The following is an 18,936-nucleotide window of genomic DNA, read 5'->3' as shown; positions in this document are numbered from 1 at the left end:
GGCAAAGAAAGTTTATAGATTTATAAAGACTGGAAAAAACAGTTTGTCTGACTGCCTTTTAATATGTATCATGGTGAAATATATTTCACTCAGTTACAACCACAGTACCAATAACTTATCTTTAACTAAAGCATTCTTTGTACTTGGCAGTAGCATACCTTTGTGGTATACAATGCCACAATACAGAGAAGAAATACAGCAGAGGCATTTCAGGGAGAAGGCTTGGTAAGTGGAAGCACTTAGAAGCATTTGGTAAATCCTGCAGCATTGCAAAACAAAAGAGACTGAGGGAATATTTAACCCATTAATTTGCTTTCCACTTTTGTCTTTTCAAAGAATTTTTCCATTTCACCTTTTGCATTTTATGGGGGGGGGGGGGGGGAGTAGGAGGGTGAAGAGTATGTCTCAATTGTATTGCAGGTAAACAAAAAAAAGCAAAACAATGGAAATATGGATAATTTAGACTTCTAGAGTACAGTGTAGTATCTGTGTTCTGCAATTCATTATATCTGCTATGATAATTCTATTTTCTCATTAATTTTGTGGTGGCCTTAGTTCTGTAAGACAGTATATAACTATTCCCTCCATATTGCCGTAATTACTGCACAGTTTTTCTCAACTTTCTATCCTAAGATGAAGGAGCTGTGTTGCGTCAAACTGCACATGAAATTTTTAAGAATATTCCTTTCTAACCACTTACTTTCATACTAATGCTTACCATACAAATGTATGTTGATTTTACACATATTTTTTGGAAATCATATTTTACTCTCTTTTAAAACATTTTATGTATAGTATTATTTTCAGAAATCAGTTCTAATAATGCCAATAAAAAATATTTTTTCTATGTTTGCTGCATAAGAATCTAAGGAATAAACAGGACTGACATCACTGCCTTATTAAAAGGTTTAAGAAACATATGAAAAGTGAGCTGTAATATGTAAACAAGATTAAATCAATTCACTAAATATATTAAGAAGAAATATTACATTTGTAAGGAAAAGATGAAGGAAAAGGAAGAAATTTAAGCAGATCAGAAAATAATTTTACTTTCTGAGTTTCTTGGCATTAAGCAGTTTATATGTAAGAATCTGTGCTCCATAAACAGTCTTTTGCACTGTAATGTCTTATGCTGTTTTATGGTTATGAAAGAGGGATAAGAGAATGACAGAATGAGCACAGCTAAGTTTGGCCTATATGACGGTATTTCTTCTTTGACAGTACTATTTTTCTCTATTAATTCTAGCAGCTTAAACTGTATTTGAACTGTTGAGGGTAGACAAGTATGGGAGTCTGTTGTTAAATTTAGGATTTGCATCATAAGCTACGAAATATATACATTTTAAATTAACCAATTATGTAAGCCCAATTAATCAAATTAAATACCCTGAGTTAGTTGAGAAGTCTAAATCAAAGGGAGTGTTTGAACTGTATGATTTATACTGGAGGTATGATTGTCCTTCTTTGACTTATTGTTGGTGATTAGTGAGAGGAAATCACTAATGATCGGAACAGACAAAGGATTTTTATGGTAGGTGGTAGGAATATTTCCTAACTATTCTGTTTTTCTCTCTCCACCTTGAATTCTGTTTTATGGTCATGGTCTATTTTTTACTGTAAAATCTAAAGGAATTAATTAATTAATTATTATATGAATAGAGCATTAGTTAATTAATACTAAATAGCTAGAAATTACTACACAACAAGTGGATGGGAGATTCTCACTCTACTGCTATGGTGGCATACAGATGCTCTTATTCACATCAAGCTTAATTCCTATTTTGACGAATTTCCACTGCATTAAAGCACCCATTAAAATATTAATTAAATGCACAGTAGGAAGTCTTTGCTTGACTTTAGGCATGAGCAAGCATAATTCCTTATGGCTAACTCCCAGTCTTTATCAGTTATGATAAATTAACCACCCAGTAATAGGTCAGAAAAGGGCAGTCCAATGCATAAGCTACTGGACGCATTTGCATTCCTCTTTTAATACAGCTCAGGAGAGATGTAGGTTGCCAAGAAGAAGTTCTTGGCAATCATCACAGTTTTTAAAGAACAGGTTACAGCAGCAAGGTTTCTGTAATCCAGGCTTAAATTTCTAGGGTGTGAGATATCAAGAAAACTCTACACTATCATTTTCCAATATAGCATTTACACTTAATGTAGATAAGGCATCTGTGGCACAATATTCTGTTCATAGTTGATTGTATCCAGGTTTGTTTGTTCATCAACAAAAATATCAGTTACATAATTTACTTCAATTATTCATGACTGTGTCTCTTCTATTACGTTGAAACCTTTTTTGACCAGTGTTAATGAGAAAGAGACAGAGGAGGCTGAAAGCTTTCCTGCTGTTATCAGCTGGTAACCATCTAACAGAAATATTAATTTCATAAAATGCTGATTTAGAATAAATTAACACTGGAAGATCTTCCTTATAGAAATTCTAAGGGAAAATCCTGAAACCCTAATACAGGCAACATTATATCCCCTTTTGTTTCCTCCCTCATGTATGGCTAAAAAACTCTGACTCCTCTGTAGAGGCTAGGACCAGCTGTGGCAGGACAAAGGACAAACAGAAGCCATTGAGTCTTTTGGGGAAAAAGACAAATGTCTGATTTGGCAGAAAAAGCAGATTTCTATTAGAACTTTATATGACAGATATTTAGAAGCTATCAAGGAATCTTACACCCCAAGGAAGATATATTTTTTTGACAAGAAACATGACAATTAGATGAAATACACACACGTTATATGAAGGTTTCAGGTAAGTATGAACAGATGATATGATGATGGATATAGACCTTAACCGACGTAACTGGTTAAAGAAGCAGTTGGGAGATGCTGTCAGGGAACATTCACTGGAACATTCACTGATTTATTCATTAATAAATCCCTTAATAAATAAAACCTAATTGTGTCAGTGACAATAGATAATGGTACTTGGTGAAACACGCAAAAATAGAAAAGTACTGTTTGGCATGGGTTGTGGGAATATAACCTCGAAAATAGGGGAGTTAACACCGTTGCTAGCAAAATGGAGTCTTATACCAGTAAACATCTGTTCACATGCTGGCCATGATGTTGCAACTGGTAATTTTCCACTCCAGGCTGAGGGGGGATATAAAGACCTGTGCAGGGACAGACTGGGGAGAAGGCCAGATGTGCATCATGATTAAAGGGATGCCCTGAAAACGCACTGCCAAACCACCTCTCGGACCGAGAAATATGTTCCATCTCCTTCTCCTGCTCAGCGGTATCCCATGCAACCAAGGGTTGATATGTATGTAACCTGCTTCGTGTTAATATATATATATACATGTTTGCTTTGCACTAATAACTCAATAAATAGACTAGATCATTTGATTGTTTACATTGTGTTTGGTGTCCAGTCTTTGTACATGGGAATCTTACGAACCTGGAACACTAGTTAAAATACCTTCTTGTATCTTGACTTTCTTTACATATACCCAGAAAGTTGTTTTTTTAAAAAACCCTTGTTAATAGCTGAGATGTGTTAGTACACATGAGGAGCTGGATAGATCGGATAGATCATCTCTCAATTGTTTGAACTCCTGGAACAGTTTTTCCACAGCTGAAATGATGGAAGGGATGAGATTGTCTTCGAACTTTCAGAGTTTATGAATCATTTCATTCACTGTTGGTGGTACTATGTCATTTCAGGTTATTGTTGCCAATTAGTGGGCATATGATGATGGTGCATTCCGTGTAAATTCCCGCCACATGGGTTGTGTACATTCTACTTCATCTGGATCTATGGATGCATTCCTGGGATCTGGCCAGCCATAGATAATCTCTACAATGGCAGACGCCCTCAGAGACTGGATGCCATTCTCTAGCATAGTCCACTTGGCCAAATGACTCATAGCATTGTCCTTGTAAGAAACCTTTCTTTCACAGCTGCCAAGAGCAGCCTCCAAAGGCTAAGAGACTGTTCTACTTTTTCAATTGCTTTGTCAATTCCCCCTTCCATAGCAAGTGATTCCAGCTGCTTGGCTTCCCTACCTTTTAGTTAGTGACCATTGGCCCCATTGTCCCAGCATCAGAGCAACCAGGTGATGATGTGCTCCCCTGGTTGATGGGTAGAATCTTTTCGCATATTCCACAGTTCGGTTGAGGTCCAGGGTCAAGAAGTCACCTCTTCTTCTTCTTCTTCTTCTTCTTCTTCTGATTCACATACTAATAACTCTGATCAGATGCTGTTCCAGGTAGTAAGTGCATTGTTTCTTCATCTTGCTTCATCTTTCTTGCCTCTTTTTTGCTTTTCCCCTTGCATACAGGGGCAACCAATACTGACATGAATTGGTCCTCTGGTTTAGCTGCAGTGATTATCACTGTGGTCGGAGTGGCTGCAGCATCTCTTGTTGGGGTTTGGGTAGCTGCTGCATTTGTCGCTGGAGTTGGTGTAGCTGCTGTGCTTGGAGCTGGAGTAGCTGCGCTGCCTGTGACGGTTAGAGTTCGGGTAGCTGCTGTACTTGTCGTGGGGGTTGGTGTAGTTGCTGTCCTTGGAATTGGATTAGCTGCATTGTCTGTTGTAGCCAGAGTTTGAGTAGCTGCTGTACTTGTCCCTAGGGTTGGTGTAGCTGCTGTATTTGGAGTTGGACTACCTGCATTGTCTGTTGCTTTGCCCTCAGATCCTGAGACATTTTTTTTCCTTTGATAGTGCTGGATAGTGTTGAACAGGGCTCTGTAAGCATAGAGCAAGCCCCAGCATGTTGCCATGATTTGTCCCTCTCTAGTATGACGAGGATGACAACACAATGTTTTACTAATTTTTCTGGATTTTGCACTTGTTCAGAGGTGAAGTTTCAAAGCACTGGAGGGGCCCACTGACCTAGATACTTGCCCATACTATCTGACACACCCTGCCACTCATGGCTGTCCAGCCTTGGGGAAAATCTCTTTGTCCTACTCTATTATTGTCTAACCCTAGACAAGACCCAAACATGACTCTGCTTAACTTTCGAGATCAGATGAAATGGTCGTGGGTAAAACACACTCTGTATGTGTTCCAACATGGTGATCCCCACCACAATCAGCAGGCAGGTCTCAAGGGTATTCAAAGGCCATTCAAAAACTTTTGGAACTCTCAAATAATGCTGTAAATAGTCTGGTTGATGGGCTGGGAATGTAAGGGAACATCGCCTTCACAGGTTAACCACCTCAGGAGGGGAAAAAGATGTGTAATTGCTAAACACTTCTGTTATATACCTCCCAAAGTATAGAGGTGGTGACCACACTGGGAAAGCAAGCCAGATCAGTTTCATGATCAAGGAGGCTATTGTATTGTAAGCCGTTACAATAAAGTACAGCGAAACAAGAACCTTAGCCCAACAACCTCAGCTGATAAATACTAAAACAGCAATTACCGGCTGTAAGTAAGGTATGACATGCTGAAACTGTGAGATCAAGAGCAACAACTTTGAGAGCCAATACATCAGCATTGTGACGAGTGACTATTAATCCAAAACAATAAATGCTTATCACAAATACAATTAGACACACTCTGGTCAGATCTATCATTATCTCATAGGTTCGTGCCCCACGTTGGGTGCCACAAAGAACTGTCGTGGTGTAAGCCCAGTTGGCAATCCAGAACCATGCAACTCCCATGGGTTGAGATAAGAACAGTCCAGTAACTAAGGTATAACACAAAACACTACTGCTACCACCAATAATTATAATAATGATAAGAGAAATAACAAGAGAAGAGAATGCTACCGCTCACCACCTGCCGACTGATACCCAGCCCAACCCGAGCAGTGATCTAGCCCTTCCAGGTAACTGCTCCCAATTTATATAGTGGGCATGACGTGCTGTGGTATGGAATACCCCTTTGGCTAGTTTGGGTCAGGTGTCCTGTCTCTGCTTCCTCTCAGCTTCCCCTCCTCCCTGGCAGAGCATGAGACTCACAAAGACCTTGGTCAGAGTAAACATGACTTAGCAGCAACTAAAAACATTGGTGTTATCAGCACTATTCCCAGGCTGAAAGTCAAAACCACAGCACTGCACCAACAACTAAGAAGGAGAAAAATTACTGCTGCTGCTGAACCCAGGACAGTTGCACACTAAAGAGTGAGACTAGCAATTGTTATATTTATATAATGCCTTAATATTTTTACATTTTGTTTACATTTACCAGAACAATGCCCAGATTTTTTCAGTGAGAATATATGCATACATATATGTTCTTAAACACATAAATATGCATATTTACCTGTTTATAAGAATTTAGGTATGACTGCTTTCTCCTTTGATCACATTGCACAAAAATATTCTTATAAACTATTTCTAGTGTTTACAGCTTGGAGATTAAAAAGAAACAGCTACTTAATATATATTGTTGATATTTTCTTATTCCTAATAAAAATACATATATAAAAGTCATGACTTTGTGGTAGAAATCCACACAGATGTATGAACTCCACATAAGGTACCATTCTTCTGCTCTTTACTTTGACTACTTCTGGCAAATAACTTTAATAAATTAGTTCTCAACAGAGAGAGGATAAAAATTATCTGTCTCAAAGTGTGTGTTGATATGCTTTTCTCTATGAGTAACAGCCTACATTGTTCAGAAGGTTAAAAATCGTCAGATTCATTTTTTCTTCTCATCTTTCCAGGCCATATCAGTTTAGCTTTCGAGACTTTTAATTGTTTATCTTGATGAGACATTTAGTTAAACCTTCCCTGTGAAGACGAAGTTTCTTCTTCCAGGAAGAATGAGATTTTAGAGTTATAGTTTAGATTTCCCCTTCTGGGCATTTGTTGAATATCGGGTGACTATTGTTTTCATCTCTTTTGAGCCTGCCACCTCACTGACACTATGATTTTCTCTGCTGTTCCTGCCTGTGACTGGCACCCTGTTATAGCTAACATCTTGGCTTGGTGTGTAACAACAACTTGTCTATTATGCATTACTACTTCTTCTCTTAATTTATGTATGTATGTATGTATCTATCTATTTATTTATTATTCTTCTATACATGCATTTAAACTTCAAAAGTTTCTGCTCATCTATTAGGCATAAACTCACTGCTTACTGAGGAATTTTTCTTTACCTGTAGATGTTTACTACCACAACAGGGTTTGTTCTTTCATTATACAATTTGATTCTGCTCTGTGATTTGACATATGCTGCTATTAATATAGGCCCAGGTCTGAGTTCCAATTGCTCATCACTGGCTATGGGTACTAGTAGACCAGCTGGGTGGATGACTTTGTTGATTTTACATAGCTAAGAGTATGAGATATTTCATATACTGCTCCCACTAGGTGGGAATCAACAGTTGATTTGGCAGGTGAAGGAGATATCTAGTAATAAAATTTTACTTGGCAGCTGTTCAGAAGCAATCAAGGAATCTTGCACTGCAGGATGAAGAAATATTTTTTGAAGCATAAATATGGCAACTAGATGAAATGCAGCTATGTTACATGGAGTTTTCAGATGAGTTTGTCTTCCTGGCTAAAAAAAAAGTTATCTACAGGGTTACATCAGTGGCCCAAATAGCCCCTATTTACAAAGGGAGAGAGGCTGACTGTGTGAATGCATGATGTGGTACAGAATCGAAGCCACTTAAGAAGGAAGGTGATACTACCCCCATAGTCCTTCAATAAATTACAGACTTTTAATTTTAAATCTATTTAAAATGCAAGCTAAACCTCCTACTTTTTCATAAATAATTTTACAGCAGTAACTGTAACACTGTAACTGTGTTACAGCCTCAACAGGATATCATCTTAGTGACAAATCTAACCCAGGCTTTATCCTGTAGGTCAGCACAAAGTAAGCTTTGAGACCATATGCAGATACTAGTTTAAAGCATTATATATCTATGCTCCCTTTTGAGGTATATATCTTGCCTTCTTTTCTCTCTCTATACACTTCCTTCTTTTCTCCCTTCCTGCCTGCCTGCCTGCCTGAAAGCCACTGCTGACCAAAATACGTTTAATATTTTCATCAACGACCTGGATGAGGGAACTGAATGTATCCTCAGCAAGTTCGCTGATGACACTAAACTGGGAGGAGTGGCTGACACACCAGAAGGCTGTGTTGCCATTCAGCGAGACCTGGACAGGCTGGAGAGTTGGGCAGGGAGAAACTTGATGAAATTCAACAAGGGTAAGTGTTCCCTCGGGGGAGGAACAACCCCATGTACCAGTACAGGTTGGGGGTTGACCTGCTGGAAAGTAGTGAAGGGGAAAGGGACCTGGGGGTCCTGGTGGATAGGAGGATGACCATGAGCCAGCAATGTGCCCTTGTGGCCAAGAAGGCCAATGGCATCCTAGGGTGCATTAGAAAGGGTGTGGTCAGTAGGTCAAGAGAGGTTCTCCTCCCCCTCTACTCTGCCTTGGTGAGGCTGCATCTGGAATATTGTGTCCAGTTCTGGGCCCCTCAGTTCAAGAAGGACAGGGACCTGCTGGAGAGAGTCCAGCGCAGAGCCACAAAGATGATTAGGGGAGTGGAACATCTCCCTTATGAGGAGAGGCTGAGGGAGCTGGGTCTCTTTAGCTTGGAGAAGAGGAGACTGAGGGGTGACCTCATCAATGTTTACAAATATGTAAAGGATGAGTGTCAGGATGATGGAGCTAGGCTTTTCTCAGTGATGTCCAGTGATAGGACAAGGGGTAATGGGTGTAAATTGGAGCATAAGAGGTTCCATGTGAACATCAGGAAAAACTTCTTTACTGTGAGAGTGACAGAGCACTGGAATAGGTTGCCCAGGGGGGTTGTGGAGTCTCCTATGTTGGAGATATTCAAGGCCCGGCTGGACAAGTTCCTGTGTGATGTACTCTAGGTTACCCTGCTCTTGCAGGGGGGTTGGACTAGATGATCTTTTGAGGTCCCTTCCAACCCTTGGGATTCTGTGATTCTGTGATTCTGTGATTTTACAGAGACTCCAGCCCTACAAAACTGTACAGATGCTAACCTTCCTTGCTAGACAGGAATTCCTGTGACCAGTGCAGTTGTTTTACCCAGCAATTGTAGTCTCTTCTTCTTTGTCATGAAGAGTGTGATAGTGCCTAAGCATGAGGAAATTAACATCTGCTGGCTGTCTCTGCCTAATACCTTGCAAAACTTAAAATTTTTTTTCAGCTTTAAGGGTATGATTCAAAATTCAGTAAAAACAGTCCTAGACTGGATTGAAATTCTAGTTACTCTGGTGTTTGTGGGTTTGACAGCCTTTGATTCTTTTTTTTACTAATAGGAAGAAAAATCTTCAGGTGTGTTTCTGGTGAATTAATTTGTACTCTCCTGTAAAAAAATAGCATATTTTTTTCCAATGAAATAATGAAAATTGTATTAGACACAATGCAGTAAACAAAGTACTCCCACATGCCTCAAAATCTTCCATTTATTTTTTTATGCCTTGATTCCTGAAGTTTCCAGGCATATATTTATAAGCCAAAACCTGTATCTGTATATTTATGATCAGCTGCACTACACTATACACAGTTCATATGTAACATACAGTATGCATGTTCATATAAGCAATGATGATAATAATGCTTTGCTAAAATAAGATGTATTAGACACAAAAGATCCCATGTTTTACCTTTTGCACATTAATGCAAACTCCAAATATTTTCACTCATTTGAATAGATATAAATACAATGAGAGGACCATTAGAATCTGTTGGTTAATCCATGTACTATAACTGTACGTATTTGTGATTTCTGCTTATTGCCTACACTTCTAAAACATTTGGAGTAAGCCTACAGACTCTGCAGCCTTCATTTATTGAAGAAGAGAGTCTGAAGTTTTTCATGAAAAAGTCCACTGATATTTCAAAATTGCGGGTGATTTATGACATAAATGTATGCGCCTTCTTACTTCAGAATCAGTTTCTTTCTGCAGGATTCCTGAGAGACTTTTCAGACTCAGAAGAGTTTAATAGGACTGTATGTCACTGACAGAACGAGATAGAAGGTAGTAGTCAGACAGACAGCATTTTAATTTTTACCAGGCTGAAACTGAAACAGTCAATTTGTTGTATTTCAAAATTTATAATTGGGACAAGCACAATTGAAGACAGGAATTTATATTATGCCTTACATCATTCATCTTAAAAAAATAGAAGAATGCAACTATATTACTGTTTCTAGTGACATTTAATTAACAAGAATCAAACTGTTGTGTATTGATCTTTAATATAACAAAACTTGCATAGCTCAAACACCATTTTATTTAACTTTGGGTTGGTTTTTATTTTTAGTATTAATTTCTTCCAGAGATAATTACAGGTTTTGCCACTAGAAAAGTCTTTCTTTTGACAATTTAGGTAAACACAAGTATTCAACAATATCAGATAATAATTTGCAAAGTTACACACGAATGTATGCCATTATTTCTCTTCTTATTTCCAATGGCAATCAAGAAACAATGAGAATTTTGGAGTGGGAAAACCAAAGATGTTATCTAACTCATCCTCTTTCCCTAATTTAGGTTAAACCATTACCATTAGGACTCTGTCTAACCTGATCCTACAGATCCACAGGGAGATCTCAAAGCCTGCTAGAAGGCTTCTCTCCATAATGCACCTTCTCTTTAGAAAGGTTCTCCTAATGTCTAACATTAATCTTCCTTTTATAGTGTAAATCCATTAAATTTGACCATCTCACCCAAGGGAATATTGCAAGCTTTAATTTGGAGCCATTTCTTGCCTCTTTTCTGCTTCAAATATTAAGAGAAACTTAGTACTCAATTCAATAGTTTAAACATATATACCTCATGCTAAGAGCACTAGACTATCCTAGCTGGCTTCCATCTACAGCTCTAGAAAAAGTGCATGGCCTGTGTAACATCTGCCAGACCAGATGTATGGTACTTGGCTACAACAAAGCATTCAGATGGCATTAGCTGCTAAGGCTTAAGCAATTGGATTGGGCTGCTTACGTAGCCTAGCAATGTGCTTTTCCTTAAATTAGACTTTTTTGTTAACAAAACTGATTAAGAGCTACCTTGTGCCTTCATGTCACAGTGGGTGAATGCTATAGGACAGACACTGAATTTCTGGAAGAGAGCAGCCTAGCTCACTTTATTAACCAGATAGGTTTAAGATACTTCCTCATAAATAAGAACACTGAATCCTTTAAAAAGATTGCAGCACCAGGCAACAACATAACCTGGAGGAATCCTGTTTCTATGTGTGGCGTGATACCTGGTTGCATTAAACAAACTTTTCCAGAATGCTGAAAAGCACAAGGTTGATCTAAATTGGCTAAAAGAGATGAAGACGGGAAAATGTTCTGAGTTATAATTTCTAAGTTCAGTTCTAATAACCAGAGGATTTTTTTTCTATCACGCTTTCAGAAATTAATCTACAGTTACAAGTACACAATGTCATACCTGTCCCTTTGTCACAAACAGCAAATAATGTGAATCTCCAATGTGAGAATTTCTTTAAAGTGGGAAAATATCAGAATGCTAATAAAGCTGACACTGTTGCAGATGGCTTTTAAATCACACCAGGATGTCATTTCTGCTTCACTAGTACACAGAGAAAAAGATTAAAAGCAATTTTAAAGGGATGATAACCCTCTGAAAAAATGTTTTTAAAATCTTAAATTCAAGCTATTACTGGAATTAACATATTTTCCCTCATATATATGCAAGTAATCTACATTTGTTTTCTTGAAGGTATTTATTAAAATTTTTAGTAATTCTTTGTCCTGGGTTCAGCAGCAGCAGTCAGTTTTTCTCTCCTTAGTAGCTGGTGCAGTGCTGTGGTTTTGACTTTCAGCCTGGGAATAATACTGATAAAGCCGATGTTTTCAGTTACTGATCAGAATGTTTACCCTGACCAAGGACTTTGTGAGTCTCATGCTCTGCCAGGGAGGAGGAGAAGCCAGGAGGAAGCAGGGACAGGACACCTGACCCAAACTAGCCAAAGAGATATTCCATACCACAGCACGTCATGTCCAGGGATGTAACTGGGAGTTACCCGGAAGGGCACGTCCCTTTTCTCTGTCGGGCTCATTTCCGGCAGGTGGTATCGTATTCTCTTCCCTTGTTATTTCTCTTATCATTATTATTATTATTGGTGGTAGCAGTAGTGTTTTGTGTTATACCTTAGTTACTGGACTGTTTTTATCTCAGCCCGAGGGAGTTACATTTTTTTGATTCTCCTCCCCATCCCTTGATGGGGGGGAATAGACTGCGTGTTTCTGATTTATGGCCTGGGCTTAAACCACGACATTCTTCTTTAAAGCTATAGTATTAAAGTAATTATGAAGGATTTCCATTAGTTGTAAGCTAAAAGGTGATGTAATGAAAAAGACACTACAGAACATGGCTAAATAACATCTTTAGTTAAAAGGAATATACATATATATTCACACATATATATTTTGCTTTATCTTAACACAGATCATTTGTGTTTCAATATCATATCTACCAAACAGGTTTTGATCTTTGTGACTGCTGATGTTAGGGCTTTTAAAGTTAAGAACTTATTTGCACATCAGAATATTATTATTCAGTAACATCTTTTGTTCATTTTATATTTGTTTTAGTGTATCTAATATTTTTAGTGTAGCTTCTGAAAGTTACTGTGTCTGCTCTCCATTAGAGAAAAGAGAGTGATTGATTATTAAAGGATAAGGAAAAATAAAGTAGAAAGCAATTCTTTAAATGACCATCTAAATTTTTGTTCAAGTCCTATTCCAACATTCTTGCAGATTAGCATAAACTGCATCTTAATGGACAGGGTTAGAGGTGAAATAGATTTCACACACTTCATGAAGAGCTACTGAGGGTTTTTTCCACACAACTTAATAGCTCAAATTTTGTTTTGGAAGAGGTAACATGGAGGCTGAAAGCACAAATTTCTGAACTTATGGTAAAGTTTCTGCCCTGGAATAAGCTGAAAGGAATGGTTGCAAATATGTTGGTTTTTTTTTTTTTTTTCTGCTAATGATCTGTGATAATTAATGTTTGCATCATGTTTTGAAGAAGAAAACACAACTTAAGATATTAAGCTTGCCATTGTTAAAAATGCGTTTGATGAAAGATTACTGAGATTGTAATTCAGCTGATTGCAATTTTGCCTACTAGATTCTGATCTCTAGTAGACCTGAGATGTAAGCACTCTTTTAAGAGCAACCAATAGAAGACTTCCCTCTAGTATAAGTAACCCACATCCATGTCTATCCTCCAATGACCTAAAGCCTTCTGTTGTTATGCAAGTACTACATGCACAACTTTAAAGGTAGCGTTAATGAGACGAATTAGATTCACTGGTTAGTCAACAGGTGATGTCTATTTAATAATAATGCAAAATGAACAGTAAATAAGCACATTCTAATCTCATTTGATAACTCCTGCTAGTTTTCTCTACAAAGACTAGGGGTTTTGTTGACAGAATAAAATGAGGAAGTCACACACGGATAATTTTTGATTGAGAAATTGAAGAGAAACTTCTATTTAGGGTCTGGTTCTAACAAACTAGTTCATGCTGAATAGTTCCTTAAACTATAAATAATTTTAGAAGGAGAGTAAGGAAGTTCCCTTTTAATTTTAAAAACAATACCTATGTACATTTTAAAAGCAATTAGTGAGCAGCAGTTTGTGGTGGATTATTAAAAGAAATGAAAAAATAAGGTAGAAAGTAATTATTTAAACTACTATCTGACTTTTGTTAAACTCAGGTCTTGACTCATCATAAAGCTTTCTTCCTGTTACAGAGGAAAACAAAAACATGAAAATATTTCTCCTTTGCTATCTTAGAGAATTAGAAAACTAGGGTAACAAGGAGATTATGATAAACATGAGGAAAGTAAAGAAGCAGGATAAGAAGGAAAGAGACACAAAGTAACTTGGTTTAAAATAATGTTATTAGTTCATTACCTGTATAATAAGAGAAGGATTGCTAATGTGTATGTATAACATGAGCTACTGATTTGAGGACAGGATTAAGATTAAGAAATCCTGAGTTTCTGAGCGAACATTTGACCTGAATGTGAATAAGCTATGCAGACATTTCAGTATATAAATTTCTCTAAATCTCTACTTGATTGTAACTTCAGATCATAACTAAAATAATGGTGTGCAATACAGACACTGTTTTCCTGAACTCGTTCCATGTTACGCTTTCCTTCTAATCTATGTAAGATTATTAGTATCACCTTTCTTGTGCTTAACTGGAGTATTTACACAGCATTGCAAAACTACTACACCATATTTCTAACTCAGCATATAGGTCACCTTCATTTTATAAGGGGGTCTCCTTTTCTTTATATTTTCTCAACCTGTAAAACAAGACAGGGAGCTGTCTAAAATTCATCTCACATCAGTTATGTAAGCAGAAAAACCAGGATCTGAAGGATCTAAAAATAAATAAATTAGCCTTTTTTTCACTCCTTTACAGTTTAAGGAGTTCAGTTTTTACTACTGTTTTGTCAGTTCAAATCCTCCACCTGTGAAATGACATTAACCCTCCAATTACCTTTCTGATGTAGGCAAGCTATAGTAATCAAGATTTACACTACAGTGCCTCAGAACTGTGTTTACGGTGCTGGGAGCCTGCATAGGCAAAATTGTACATCTTGCCTCTTGAATACTGATTGAATGCAATATGATTTTAAGAGGCATCAAGAATCCAACTGAATAAAACTCTCTAAGTGGTCACTAAAGGTCTATTTTGTATAACTAGTATGCTAAGTTACCTTTAAACCTTTTTTTTTTTAACTTTTATGGTGATAGTATTACAGTTTTAAATGATGAATTAGTAGATAGAGCACCTAAAACACTTATTTGTGATTTAGAAAATCTGCTGATAATTCTGCTTTCTGGTAGTACTGAAAAAACATAGTTTAATTTCCCTGATTTTTTTCTTCATCTTTAGGTTACATATTATAGTGAAGATATAGATTTTGACTGAATTTGGTCTATTTTGTGTGAAAAAACTGAAGACTAATTTGATCAGAAAAGAACAAGCCTCAACACTACAGTGTTTATTAGCTGCAGTAATTCTCTGAAAGATAGGGGCAAGGTCTAACTTTTATTCCACAGCCTGATTTACAAATTTTGTGTAAGACTTTGTGCAAAATACATGCCCAGTTTTTGGCATATGTTAGATATATAGAAAATATGTTAGGGCAACTTCCATTAGTAATACATTTAATAGTGTGACAACACGCTTCAAAACATCTAATTTTTATTCACCTAGCTGATGGTTAATGTGTTGACATGTTACTTTTGATGCTTTTCATATTTGACTTGTGTTGAAATTACTCAATAGAAAAAATTCTAAGCAGAAGAAAGGTAATTAAATGTATGCAGTATTGGTGATTCTTTTTATGTATTTATCTATGTATGTCCCTTTAATATGTTTATTATTTTAAAATCATTATTTATATTCTCCCTATTTGATCATTTTTCAAGTCCAGGTGATCTATCTGAAATATAAATTTGCAAAAATAAGTATAAATTTGTATTTGAAATATAAAGAGAAATTTGAGATTCTAATGTTGTTATATTTGGTTTTTTAATGATCTTAATGAACAACAGAGGACATTCTTTGGCCTTCAGGTTTTGGATTTTTTCCCTAATCTGGCACTCATTTAAAAGAGTCTCCAAACAGCTTAGAAGTTGCCTTCAGTCCCAAAGGGGACAAATGCAGGTGTTAGACAATTAGGAACTTCAACATAATTTTCTCTGGTAGAATAAAGAATATTATTCAGCTGCCACAGCTGACTCCTGGTGTGGGGTTTTTCCCTGGCCCCTGGGGCTGAGGATCATCTGATCAGCCCTTGGGAGAGCTGGGGTGGGAGTTGCATCTCTGCCTTAGTTTTTTCTTAGTAGCTGGTACAGTGCTGTATTTTTATTCAGTATGAGAATAATATTGATAACAACTTAGTTGTTGATATGTTTGAGGCTCTACAGGGAGATCTGGATTAAAGGGCTAAGGCCAAATGTATGAGGTTCAAACAAGACGAAGTGCCGGGCGCCGCACTTATATCACAATAATCCCATGCAATGCTACAGGCTTGGGGAAAAGTGGCTGGAATATTGCCCAGTGGAAAAGGACCTGGAGGTGTTCATCAGCAACAGGCTGAATATAAGCCAGCTTGTGCCCAGGTGGCTGAGAAGGCCAGCAGCATCCTGGCTTATATCAATGTGGCCAGCAGCACTAGGGAAGTGATTGTCCCCCTGTACTTGGAACTGCTGAGGCTGCATCTTGCATCCTGTGTTCAGTTCTGGGCCCCTCTCTACAAGACAGACCTTGACGTGCTGGAGTGGGTCCAAAGGGCACCAAAGCTGGTGAAGGGTCTGGAGCACAAGTCCTATGAGGAGCAGCTGAGGTAACTGGGGTTGTTTAACCTGCAGAAAAGAAGGCTTAGGGAAGATCTCGTTGCTACCTGCAACTACCCAAAAGGAGGTTGTGACATGAATGTTGGTCTCTTCTCCTAAGTAACACAATAGTAGCACAAGATCAAATGGCCTCAAGTTGTGCCAGGGGACGTTTAGACTGGATATTAGGAAAAATTTCTTCACAAAATGGGTTGTCAAGTGTAGTTTCTTGCTACTCATGTGGTGAGGGACGGAAGCACTAGTTCCCTCCGAACTACGGTCAAGACACAGAGCATTCATGGAATGCGGGTCAACAACGATTTATTGAGCAGTTACAATTCCTTATATCTGTTGCCTGAGCACCTCCCTAGAGTCAGCTGGTTCCTGTCCCTCCTGGCAACTTCCCGTCACATCACGTGATCTTCCGTGCACCAATCCCTACAGTCAAGCATTGGGACAAGCTGCCCAGCAGGTTGAGTCACCATGCCTGGAGGTATTTAAAGGACATGTAGTTGTGGACATGGTTTAGTGGTGGACTTAACAGTGTTAGGTTAATAGTTGGACTCGATGACCTTAAAGACAGTGAGTTTCACATTTTAAGTGTCCCAGAGGAGGAGAACTTCTTGTTTTTAATCTTGCTATCCACTCATTTCACCACATAGCCCATAGATTTTACAGACAGCTGTCATATTTCCCCTCACATCTTTGTAAGCATAGGCTAAGTGACTCTAGTTCTGCACCATCTTTCTTGACATTTCTGACCATTTTTAGTACCCATATTAAATTTCTGTTTTGCAGAGTGAATGGACCTACACAAAATATTGCATGAGTGCATTAAGGGTTGATGTGCTGTTTTAATGATGCTTTCTGTCTCACCTTTGACCAGGTGAAAAGAGTAATTTGGTCGCTGTGCCAGTTTTACAACAGCTGCATTTTGAGGCAATCAACAGGGGAATCTGATACAATGTGTTTCCTGGTGTTAGAACAAATTATTGAACTGACATTCACCAATTTATTTCATATATGTCATAAATCAGTTGGATAAAGTTGACAGTTACCTTCTTACAGTTATGTGTGGATATATTAGATAGTTGGAACTCTTTCGTTGTTAAGCGTTATGTATAGCAGGAGATTCAGTGGCGATTGACAGCTATGACCTTGAATCCCTAAATTTCTGGGAGAAAATGATTTGACTTCTCTTGAACACGTGTTTCCATTGGTGTAGTGGTCTGGTCTTCATAATTAATGTTTTTGTATACTTTGTACTTTTATTCTTTATTCTCACCTGTGATATGTAGCATATATATATAACACACAATATTCTGTGTACAGTTAATATTTGTATAAACATTTATTATGTTAACATACATAATTATATATATTAATGTATCTACAAGCGCACATTTTTTTGACGTTTTGGAGTTGACATGTCTGATCATAACATGCATTACAAGAGAATACATTTTTAGTAATAAAACAAAATCCGGATGTGTCAGTTTTTCAGAGCTACAGTGACTTTGTTTAATCAGTTCACAAGAGTCTGTACTAAGCAGCAGTTACTATGGAAACCTGAAAAGATTGGAACTCAATTAAATGTTTTGCTTATTAGTATGATGCTGAAGACTGATATTCAAAGTGACAAACCTGATGTCTAGTGATGAAGACAACCACCTAAATTAAAGAAAAAGTAATAAAGGAAAAAAAAATCTCTTCCCCCAATCTTCTTCCCCCAAAAAAAGCAGGAGTAAAAGAATAACTGAAAAAAAAAAAAAAAAAAAAGAATCTTATAAGAAGGAATAATATTGGGTTCACAGTAAAGAAAAGCAAATTACTAATAATATCTCAAAGGATATTTGGATATTAAGTACTGTGAGAAAGGAAATTTTCTGTGTGCAAAATGTGGACAGACGTTTGGAAAAGAGTTGCAGTGACAGTATGGTATGAAGTCTGCTAGTGCCAGATGTTCACTAATGGCACTTAACTCTATGGCTCTATTTCAGTTGACATGGAGTATGCAGCTGCTTGATTTTTTCCATGATAAGCTAAGGCTGAGGTTTAAAAAGGGCTGTGTCTGAAACACCATCCAGAAAGAAACAATGATGTCAGGTTGCAGTAGATGCACAAGGTGATTTGAAGAAGTGACACAGGCTTACCAACTGAAGAAGCAGAATGGTATTATTACCTGCATGTGACATCTTGGACTCATTTATGTCTTTCATTGCTTTGTGTGCCTGAACAGCTCTGTTGCAATACGAGAAAAGATATACTTTTAAAATAAAGCAAAACAAAACAAGACTTAACAACTAACAACATGTTATTTTACTTCTTTATCTATTAAGGTTCTGGAGTTTTGAGCTTCCTAAATATTTTCGCTTTGTATTGTGCTTGTGTCTTCAGAAATACGCAAACAATATTGCTCTCTTTCTCCTACCTAGGGCAAACTCTTGAAAAAGAAACTACTTTAATTTTTCTACCTCTAAAAGAAAATCTGGGGGATTCTACTTTCCTAAGCCATAAATGTCAGAAATCCCCTAGAAAAATATGAGAGGATTATTGAACATGTATAAAGATTTTCAAAATCCACACAAGTTTGATAATAATTTCAAAAAGGGGTTTA

This window comes from Psittacula echo (assembly GCF_963264785.1).
Source record: "Psittacula echo genome assembly, chromosome: 4".
Lineage (NCBI taxonomy): Eukaryota > Metazoa > Chordata > Aves > Psittaciformes > Psittacidae > Psittacula > Psittacula echo.
This window is presented reverse-complemented; position numbering follows the sequence as displayed.